Source organism: Triticum dicoccoides, chromosome 5B (assembly GCF_002162155.2).
Source record: "Triticum dicoccoides isolate Atlit2015 ecotype Zavitan chromosome 5B, WEW_v2.0, whole genome shotgun sequence".
Lineage (NCBI taxonomy): Eukaryota > Viridiplantae > Streptophyta > Magnoliopsida > Poales > Poaceae > Triticum > Triticum dicoccoides.
Window position 1 is genome coordinate 580,837,916 of NC_041389.1, and position 11,932 is coordinate 580,849,847.

The 11,932-nt window shown below is 44.5% G+C and overlaps 1 pseudogene; it reads left to right on the forward strand.

Annotated features, from left to right (window-relative positions):
* Window positions 1-41: 41 nt before the first annotated feature.
* On the forward strand, window positions 42-10,829 carry LOC119310172 (annotated as a pseudogene).
* The last annotated feature ends 1,103 nt before the right edge of the window (window positions 10,830-11,932 follow it).

The window sequence follows — 11,932 nt, forward strand, 5'->3', positions numbered from 1 at the left end:
GTGCGGCCAGACCACCACCGGTCGTCGATCAGAGAAACCGCATGCCGCCCCGTCTCATGTGCGCCACCACGTCGCCGTCCTTTACCATGGTACACGGCGGCATCCATGGACCTGCAGATGCTAGCTGGAACCGCCGCGTCCCAAGCAGCCTGCCACAAGCGCTGGCCGCTGCAGCCGTCACCGGCCACGCCGGGAACGGGCTCGGGCCCCTGACCCGCGCCCTCCATGCAGCAGCGCCAACGACGCGATGGTACGCCGCATCACCCTCACCACCATGTTTCCCGGGCCGCCATCTCGGCCTACTAGTGCCGCCCCCAGTCGAACTCGAAGGCTGCCAACACCATGACGAGAAGCCTCCCACGATACCATTAATTTAGCCGCGGGGACCCACCGCCACCGCAGCGACAGGAGCAGGCAGCAACGGCGGCGAGGAAGCACAGGGGAGGAAGAACTTGGGGTGGCGGCGGTTTCGCCCCCAGTGCCGCCTGGGTGCGAGGGGATAAAATTAAAATCTGCCTTATGTGGAAACGAATTATTCCAGGTAGCATGGACACTTATATCAGCCCTTCAAATAAGGAAACAATCAATCATGATAGCTAGCGACATGTAGCTAAGTACCTGAGTCGAGATTGCATGAAAAAAAATAAAGGTGGCTGGAATTCTAAGCTTTTGCTTCACAGAACAAAAATGTATATACTTTTATTTGCAAGCGTGTGTTGAGCCAGTGTTTTATTAGACAAGATAATAATCTAGCAGGTAGTCGGCACGAAGAGCTGTGATAGCTGTTACAACTTATGTAAGATTTATAGAGTAGAGTCCAGAGTAGTGTAATTATAAGGAAATGTCCTACTCTACCACCGAGCTCAAATGAGCTCGGGTGAATAGTAAATTTAGAAGAAAAATATTACAAAATTTAAATTTTTTTAATGGCAAACAGTGACAAACTTTCTGGATTCTTGCAAAATTTCAACATGAAAGAGCATTCATGGAAGTCGTTGCAAAAATAACAAAATTAACACTTCAAAATGCTTTTGAAAATAGCACTTTTGAAGCATCGGTTCTACTTTATCTTTGCCACAATTCCAGGAATGTTGTTCCTTGACGAAATTTTGCAAGCATCCAGAAAATTTATCAATGTTTAGTACAAAAAATATTCAAATTTTTTGAACTTTTTCATATTATTTTGGAAGTTACTGTTCACCTGAGCGCATTTGAGGTCGGGCTGAGAAACATCACGTCTTATAAGCTGGTGTACTCTCACTAATTACGAGAAGGAACTATTTTTTATTCAGATGCACACAAAAATAAATGTACTCTTATTCTTCACAAAAATGTTAAGTGCACTTTCAGTTATATAATGGTCCAAAGAAGCTAATTTGTTTCTGCAGCTATTAATAAATGGTGTGTATAAAGGTGGAGAGCGGCGTTTCGGTGCCCGGGTGCATCTGCACCCGGTCAAAAAAAATCATAAAAAATTCAGAAAAATTCAAAAAATTCCAAAAAAAATTAGGTGGTAGACAATTTGATGCGTGAGGTACGCTCCAATTTTCAAAACATTTGGACTTCTGTGCAGCTCTCAGCAAAAAAGAAAAATCAGACCAGAACAGTATATGAACAGTACACATTTTTACAGACCTCCGATTTGTCTTATTTGCTGAGAGCTGCACAGAAGTCCAAATGTTTTGAAAATTGGAGCATACCTCACGCATCAAATTGTCCACCACCCCAATTTGTTTTAGAATTTTCAGAATATTTTTAGTATTTATTTTGATTTTTTTCGTGAACGCAGGTGCAGATGAGCTCGGTTCAGATTCGAATTTTCCGTGTGTAAAGAACATATTTTACTGAAAGGTACAATTTTTTATATGCAATAACACAATGGAATTGTATTTGAACTCCTATGACTTCAAGGCACTAGTAGAAAAAGGACTTTTAGTCCCGGTTCATAAGATCCTTTAGTCCCGGTTTTGGAACCGGGACTAAAGGGTAGTTAGTAAAGCCTCCCCCTTTAGTCCCGGTTCTTACACAAACCGGGACTAAAAGCTCTCCACGTGGCCACTGCCTGGAGGTCCACCTTTAGTCCCGGTTGGTAACACCAACCGGTACTAATTTTTTTTAAATTTTTTAAATTTTTTTTGGATTTTTTTATTTTCAAATTTCTGAATTAATTTAACCTCTCATCTCTAATCACCCTCATCACTGCTCAATTTAACCTCTAATCACCCCTCATCATCTAACTTGCCGGACGGTCACCCATCCTCTCACTACTCCAGCCTGAGCATGCTTAACTTCCGGGTTCTATTCTCCCTCGTTTCCAAGTCTGCACTTGTTGTTTTTCTGACAATAGTAAGATGTCAATCCTATTAACCTCAGGAATTTAGCTTGAGCATGAAGTCACACATTTCACTGTTTGAGTTTGAAACTATTGTTCTAAAAAATAACACTAATATTTAGTAACACTAATATTTCTTGAATAATTAGTTTGACCATTGTTTGACTACAGTTTGACCATAGTATGACCAGATTTGACCAAAATTCAAAAAAACTGAAATAATTATTTAGTAACACTAATATTCTTGAATAATTATTCAGTAACACTAATACTTCTTGAATAAGTAGTTTGACCATACTTTGACCAGATTTAACAAAAATTCCAAAAAAAACTGAAATTTGAGCATAACTTGTTTTCCTTTTTCATATTACGTATCATATTTAGAAAAACAATTCCCAAAAAAATTCGAAACTATCTTTTTTCCTGTTACTAGTGGCGCACCTAGCAAACGGTGCGCCACTAGTAAATTTGAATTTTTTTGATTTTTTTTTTGCCTCCAGATCTTAAAAGCCCCGTAACTTTTTCTCTATTAGGTTTTTGAGGATTTTGAAAATGTTTAACAGGGCTCCCCCTGTTAAATTTGGATGTAACTTTTCGAGTAGATGACTTTTCATATAAAAAACTTTTTCATCTGAGTTAGTATGCAAAAGTTATGCCCATTTTACAAATTCCAGAGAGATTTTGCAAATAAAGTCGAAATTCACATTTGCAAATTTTCCCAGCAACTAGACCACATATCACATGGGAAACTTATTTTCTTTTATTTTTTTGACATTTCCATCATTTTCGTTTATTTTTTTTTAAACTGAAAAGGCGATCGGGGGGTAGAGTTTGAAAATGGGACCTTTAGTACCGGTTCGTCCCATGAACCGGTACTAATGCCTCAAACCCCATTAGTACCGGTTGGTGGCTTGAACCGGGACTAAAGGTCTAATCTTTAGTACCGGTTGGTGCCACGAACCGGTACTAATGGGCATCACACCCTTTAGTCCCGGTTCGTGGCACCAGCCGGGACTAAAAGGTCCAGAAGAACCGGGACAAATGGCCCACGTGGCCCGGTCGGCCCCCTGGGCTCACGAACCGGGACCAATGCCCCCATGGTCCCGGTTCTGGACTGAACCGGGACTAATGGGCTAACCCGGCCTGGACCAAAGCCCTCTTTTCTACTAGTGAGGATCGAACTAAGATCAAGCTACATATGTGTTGACATGTTTGCTTGTGGGCATTGCATATATCCTTGACAATAGTTCTATACGGATTCTATTCAAAGTGAATTTCATTAGCATGTTTTCTCCATTCCGACCATATTTTGCTCTACAATCTATACATCCCTACTGCAAAGGTCTTAAGATGCAGCTGGGCGTGATCGGAGTTGGAGGCCATTGTCGGCAGCATACCATTGGTGAAGGTAAAACCTAAAGAGACAACGACAGGAGAATGGGACTGTGTGGTGTGGTGTGTCGCCTGTCAGTGAAATGCACTACTAAAACTGTTGGTGGAAACCGCTTCAACTTTGATGTGGGGCTTTGGTACGTGGTCTCTGAGGCCATCTGCCGACTCATCCAATCACGCTCTAGCACGTGCAATAGGAGAGAGAGGTGCCACAAAATTTTGTGTCGCCCAGTTATTACTGAGATGAAACAAGCGGGATGACTTCTGGCATGAGCCATTTTGAGGCAGCCAGGGAAGTGTAAATTTTGTTCTATTGTTACAGATTAATAGAAGGCTTTTGATCATGTATACTCAAAATGGCCTTTAGTGTCCGTAAAACCTCAAAATGGCTTTAGTGTCCGTAAAACCTCAAAATGGCCGTTGACATGAGTATGGCGTTTTGGATCTTGGCTTCCATGGAGGCCGATTTTTGAAAAAAAAATCAAAATTCGATTTTTTTGGTTTCAACAAATCTGAAAAGATTATACAAGTAAACACAGATGTGAGGTGTATGTGTGTAAATTCCAGGATGAAGTACGTTGAAATGTGATCTGTACAAAAAAGAAAAGTTCATGGTCTGGGAGGATAAATATTATCATTTGTTAAAAAGCCCTAGATTTTTTTTATTGCACAGCCCTCATTTCAACGTAATCCGTCCTGGAAATTTACATACTTGTGCATTATGCTTTCATGTATGTCTGTATTTTTTGAAATGTAAAAATATGAATTTTCACGAATTTTGAATTTTGCATTTGGAGGCCTCCATGGAGTTCGGCCTCCAATAGCAATTTCCGCTATGACATCCCTTTTGTGATACCTTTTGAAATGTAAAAATAGGTACTATTAGTGATGAGAAGGCCTAAAAAGGGTGGCAGCACGACATCTTAACGCTCACATGTTATTAACGCTAGATCCCTTTTGTTTGCAGACAACTGGGATACATCACAGTAATGGTAAGAGTACTGAAAACAAGTGGGGTATTAGCACAAGAAGCTCATACAGTGGGATGCACCCAATTCGTCTAGGTCATCTCATGAAACATTGCCTCGAAAATCTACTTCAAATCCACCCATAGTGCGACTAAAAACAGTTGGATTCAATGGCTAGCTTACTCGATCTTCCTAGCTTGCTGCAGAATTAGACCTATCTCTATGAGTGAATAAACCTTTTTTTCCAATTGCTAGCTTACTCAATCTTCCTAGCTTGCTGCAGAATTAGACCTATCTATGAGTGAATAAGTTGCTCCTAAACTGAGACTAACATGAGTTAGCCCCTTCCAACAGATCTAACATTGTTCGAAAACTAAAGAAAGTGTATCTATGATCGAGAGAAAGGAAGGGGGATAGGAGGCGTACTGTCTTGCGTTTCCCCATCGGCGGTGGATCCTGACGGGGATCCTACATGGCTTGATGCCTGAGATGGGGACGAGGGCGAAGCTTTACCATCCTTTCTGTGGTGCAGTCGTCCGATGAGACCGTGCCGGCGTAGGTGCCGACGACCGATGACAACAAAGACGACTGGACGATGGTACAGATAGAGCCGTGGAGGAGGCAAGCGGTTCCGTTTTGAGCCAAATTGGTTGGGCCAGGCGGATAAACGGGTTATGGGCCTACTAATGCAAGCAACAGGCACAATGGCTGACACTAATTTTTCTAACTATTGTGAAAAACGAGTTACATGTTTTTTATCATGGATTTGAAGAAAAAAGAGAACTGACCAGTTGGAAAAACAATATTGTACAACAGATAACCTTGGTATTTTAACAATTACTTACCTGAGTTCCTCTTCAGGAGTGATCCCAATAGCATTGTCACATACTGGGCAGGATACAATCTCCTCTTATCTATTTTCTTCATAATACACTCCCGGCAAACTGCATACACGAAGATGGTTATAATAAAGGCAGGCATGCAACTATCATACAGAGATTTGTAAGAACCAAATTTATAAGCGCACACATGTCACCTCACATCGGACAGTTCCTATGTAGAGGCTCTACCGTTCGTCACTCGTTGTAAACCAGAAGCAAAACACTCCTCAAAAGTGATCACACTTCAGCCGCTCTGCATCTCCCTAGCCCCCCGTTCTGCTCTGGTCTCGAGCTCCAAACCAAATTATCCTCGCAGACTAGCGGCCGATCTCTGGAAAAGGAGATGGATGTCGTACGACTACAAGGAAGAGGAAATCAGCCGCAATCGAGGTTAAGGGTTAACCAGCTCCGGTGCCGGCGAGAGCGGTTGAACACGAAGGAGGCGGAGAGGGTGAAGACAGACGCGATCTCGACCTCATCCGCAACACCCTCCCCCCCTCCCCTCCCCCCCACACCACACGGACGACATGCTCCCGAAAGATAATCTCACTCCTCCCTATCAAGCAAGGCAGACGCACTCAGATCCTCGTGAAACGGCGCCTCTTCATATTGTGACTTTTCTATGATTCAATTAAAATAAAAAAAACACCTTTGGGCCTTAGAAAAACTAAAAACATTTTCTTTTTGCAATGGTGGTGGTGGTGGTGGGGGGGGTCAACCATCTCAATATTCTTTCAGCAAGATACCAATGCGATGTCTTAAGATAACCTAGATAACTAACATTAAGCCCACTAATTATACCATAATCAACACTAAAATACATTTAGGGTCTAGATGCAATTTCAACTTCTTTCGCAGCAACGCTTTCAAAAATGAATAAAAAAATCCTTGCTCCTTCGTCGCCCCTTTCAGATGAAAAGGATCAAAAGAAAAAATGCATCATGTGTGAATTGACAGGCAACATCCGCCATACCTAGGGGTTGCTACCTTAGCGTCCTATTTATGAGTAGAGACGGGCACCGCCATGTTTGATGTCAACTAGAAGCCATTGGTGGGCCCTTGCACCATCAATGATGGATGTTGCCACTGTAGACGTGGGCTTCCACGTGCAGCCGTTGCCCGCCCACTACACACCTAAAATATGGGCCCCAATCACCATGTGCAACACTGGTCCAATTTGATAGTATCTTGGGAAGCAATCAGAGAATATTTCTATGAATATAATTGTTGCAAATACCGGTATTTCTACAACTAATTGCATTAATGATTTTTAATCGATTTGTAAGATCAATTGCAATTAAGGCAATCAATGTTGTTTCCAAATTATGGTGGTGCGATAGATACATCATTGGAGCAATGTTCGACATTGGATGTAGATGGTTGAATGGTTGGGATCGTCCTGATTCACCAAACTCGTGATTTTGGAAGAAGCAGTGGATTTGCTCGTTGATTGCAAGTAGATTGAGTTTTTCTTAAGCATCAATCGGTTTAGTTTAATTCAAATTTAGTTCACTGAAAAAGTGTAACCTGCACTTTTCTAGAAAATTGTAACTAAATAAAAAAAGTGTAAGTTGCACTTTCACTAAATTGTTGCATGGCCACCTCTACGGACGTGTCCTGCACATATGCTACTCAGTGGATGCCTTTGTAAGGTCCTGACCTGGCTCAATTCCGCAGGTGGGCCTCTCATCGTCGGAGCTTGATATCCCGGACATTCTGGTCGTGGAAGAGGAATTCGTTCAGAAATTCATGTGTGGTGTCTGGTTTTTCGTTGTTCACATGTGTTCACGTCCAACAACGGCCTCACTCGGGCTGCGGCATGCGGTTTTTCTGGAGTAGCTCCGGTGCAAGTGGCTACCGGAGCGAAAACGCATCAAAAGGCTTGCCGCAAGGTGGAATCATGCTGGTGGAGAATCATGGAACAAGTTGTGTTGTCCGAGATCCATGAGACGCAAAGACAGACAACATCTATCGAGGCCATTAATCTAGGGATCGTCACCCTGTTCCATGACGCGGATCCCCTGGTACCGCATGAAGAATAGTGGATCATGAAGAAGGTGGTCTTCGAGGGTAAGTATTTGCCTTTCAAGAAGAGAAAATGGGTTGCCTTTGCTTTTTATTAACAACAACAAAATTGTCCAGCTGCAACCGTCCTGACTAGTGCTTCTCCAACTCCGAGGATTTCTAACAAATATAGTCCATCTCCTCCGTGAACATCGATTCGTGGATGAGGAGATTTCGTTCAACATGAGGAAAGCCAATGTGCTCGTAGTAATCAACATTATCTATGATAATAGTGTCATCCCAGTCCCACCTACCCAGGTCTTAGGGACTATTCTCAAGAAGTGGCCACGGGGGAAAACGCAGTCGTGGTTGTGGTCCTGCTCATGGTAGTAGATGTGGACGTGGACGCCGACCAAGCTCTGCAAGTAAGTCGGCCCATGCTACTTCGTCCTCACAAGGAAACCGGTGTTGGCTAATAGAGCCCTCTTGTCGAGTGCCTAACAAGTGCATGTTCACAATTTCACCACCTTTTCATGTGGCTGGTGGGCATGTCCTGGTTCAAAGTAGTTTGGAGGATGGATGTGATGGATATTTGGAATTGGACGGATTTTCACGCAATCAATAGGCTCAGGAATTCGCAAGAGAACAACGACGACTGTTCTTGGATCTGGACACCACCGACCAAGAGATAGACGGGACGCCATACGAGAATAGAGGACACCAAAACCAAGGATGGCCGTGCGCAATAGCACAGGAAGACCGCGAGGAGTGCGTTCTGTCGAACACCAAAGGGAGCACAAAACAAAACCGTGGAGGCAGCGAGCAGCAGCATAGAGAGAGTTAACTCACATATGTGGCCACACTGGACGAAGGCGCAGGCCACCCGGAAGTAGCCTTTGCCAAGTGGTCACCCATGTCGTTGTGCGATCTAGCCGCTGCCATTTCACATTTGAGCGAACTAGCATACAACATCCTCCGTGACCCAGGGGCCACTACCTCAACGTCCATTTCATGAGTAGAGACGGGCATCGCCATGTTTGATGCGGACTAGAAGACGTCGGTGCGCCCTTACCCCATCAAAGATAAACATTACGACTACCGAGAAGGGGCCCCACGTGCAACCGTTACGCATTTACTAGACGACAACCATCCGCGTGCCCTTGGCCAATGCATGACCATCAGGCAGATACCGGCACGCTGCAGTCCAAAACACGATAATTGCAGGACCTTGGCGGCACTATCTGCCCAACTGACCCAAGCGAGAAGCGCATAAATCAGCCATCATGTTATTTTGTTGATTCAAAGTAGATTTGAGTTTTTCTTAAGAGCCAATTAATTTAGAAAAATCAATTTAAGTTTACTAAATAAGTGTAGCTGGCACTTTTCTTAAAAAATATAACTAGATAAATAAAGTCCAAGTTGCACTTTGACTGAACTAATGTTGCACTTTTCTAAATTGAATGAGACTTCAGAAAGTATCATCGCCTTAGGCATATACGGAGAAGAGACCATCAGAATGTCCTGTTGAGTGTGGAGCCAACTGTTCAGCTCGCTTGGTATGCAGCTTTGATGGCCACGCACGGGCATAGACCATTACCAGCCAAAACCACTAGACACCATCATGGAACAAACCGAAGGCATCTCACCAAGAAGATATTTTGAACAAATCACGGCTACTGCACATCCTTGTATAGTGGGTAAACAAACAGAATTACCACAAGAAAGAAACAGAGGAACTATAAATAAAAAGTGCCTACATAAACTTTTCAGATTCTTTATCTAGCATGTCTACGGCTAGGCTAACCTCTTTTTTTCGCCCCTTCTCGCTTTGCCTGGTCCAGCAAAAATGTGAAAGATATGCAGATATAGAATCCTAGGTAGGTTGGCCGACCGATGGACAACTGAATGACGAGCATGAGCGGATGGCGGAGAGCGGGCAGCTAGGTGTTGCAATGGCAGGGAGGTAGGCTGTCTTCACCGTGCAGCAAGGGAGCCTGGACGCCTGGCACCGGCGGTAGCGCAGCTCCATCACCAACTCATTCACCGGAGCACCCACCGGCCTATGGACCTCGTCTTTCGGCCTGCAGCTCAGCCACCGCTTGAGTAGGACATGCAGCGAGGGCAGACCGGCTCGTCATGGCATAGGATCTCAATCCAGCCTCCACCGAGATCTCCTCGGCCTTATCTTCCTCCTGCTGTCGTGCATCGTGGATCGAGTCCAGGCGTCCGCCATCAGCAAGCACTGGCGCCGGGTAGCCTTGTAGAACCTGTCCCCACTGCCATGGCTCCTCAAGCCCTCCACCGCCCGAACCAACAGCTACAGGATCTTCGGCGGCTCTGTTGATCTGCCTCGGCCCTCTCTGACAAGGCCATGGGGGGTTGTTTCTGTTGCTCCGCTTCGGGAGGGTGGGTCGTGGTATCATCCCATCACTGGCGCGGTAATGCCATGCTCAACCTCCGCACCGGTGAGCGCATCGCCCTCCCGGATGGCGTGTGCATCCCCATCAACTCCGACGACATCAGGTGCCACATGATGATTTGTGCAGCCGCCAGGTCCGTTGCCCCATCTTCTGGTGCCCACGTGGTCGCTGCCATAATGTCCAACCAAACAAACATGGCCTTCTGCCGCCCTGGCATGGAGCGCTGGACGTTGCTGCCGGCAGAGATGACAGCCCCGCCCAACACCCAAGACCTGACTTACCAATACGGATGGTTCTGGGCCGTCGACTCAGATGATGACCTCTACTGCTACAAGGCCGAACTTTTGACATCTACGCATACCATTGTACATCTTGCCTACGAGTCCGTGCTCCCCGGACGAACATGGCACACAGATCGATCGTATCCCGCTACCTCCTGTCCTCCGCCTCTGGCGCCGATCTGCTGATGGTGAGTAGATTCATCTCGCCGTTGAGGGGCCGCACGTCGTGGTTCTAGCTCTTCAGGCTACATAAGCAACAAGAGGGCCGGCCGGCTTCCTGGTGGTGACGCGTCTACCAGATGGCCGGGCAGGTACGCTTTGAAGGCCGGGCCTGCTCCAAGGCCTTCGACACGGGACACGCTGGCAGCCCGGGCTGCATCTACTTCCTCGACGACGTCTACCCTGGTGGTCCGCACAGTGTCCTCCAGCTGAACGAGTATCCCTGCGCCGATGCCGGCGGATGGCGTTACTCAATCCCCAATGAGATCGAGCATTGCCTGCCATGGTCTCCCCCTTCCGACACCTCGCCGTGCATTTGGTACCACCACTAATTGAGCTATACCCAGCAGGTTCAGTTTGAGGCATCATACAAATATCTATCAGTTTAATTAGAGTCTTTGTTGTTTGTGTTTACTCCTCGTCAGTGTTTCTTTTCTTTTGTACTCTTTGATTTGGTTGTTGTTGTAATATGCGAACCTGAGAGTTTCATATCCAGTTTGCTGTATGTGTGCTAAATTTGAAGTATGTCTTCGAACTCATTTCATCTATATGGATACTCTTATCAGCCCTTAGGTGGAAACAAATTATTCCAGGTAACATGGTTACTTGTGTCAGACATTCAAACAAGGACAAGCAATCATTTTAGCTAGCGGCGCATATAGTTGAGGGACGGAGTACCTGACTCGAGATCGCATGGAAAAAAAAAGAATAAAGGTGGCTGGAATTCTAAGCTTTTGCTTCGCAAAACTATAATGTATACACTCTTTTTAGCAAGCGTGTGCGTTTGAGCCAGTGTTATTAGACAAGATAACAATGTACTGGCAGGCCGTCGGCACGAAGAGCTCTGATAACTGTTACAACTTATGCAAGATTTATACATTAGTAGAATCCACCGAAGTGTAATTATAAGCTAGTATACTCTCACTAATAACGAGAAGGAACTATTTTTTATTCAGATGCGTACAGAGATACATGTACTCTTATTCTTCACAAAATGTTAACTGCACTTTTCTGCTGTACAAGGGTCATACGTATACTCTTATTCTTCACACAAATGTTAAGTACACTTTTCAGTTAAACAATGGTCCAAATAAGCTAATTGTTTCTGCAGCTATTAATAAATGCTGTGTATGAACAACATATTTTACTGAAAGGTGCAAATTTTAAAATGCAATAACACAATGGAAATTTATATGAACTCCTATCATTTTAAGGTTGAACTAAGAGGGTGCTTGGATCCAAGGGACTATTTTTAGTCTGACTAAAAATAGTCTCTTTTAGAGGCTAAAGTTCCAAGCACCCCTGACTAAAGAGAGGCTAGGACTAGTCTTGAGGCTAAAATTTTTTAGTCATATGAAACCTACTAAAATATGTATTAGCCCTCTCTCTCCTCATTTAATTCCTCTCCTTTAACACATGCGAGTTCTGGATTGGA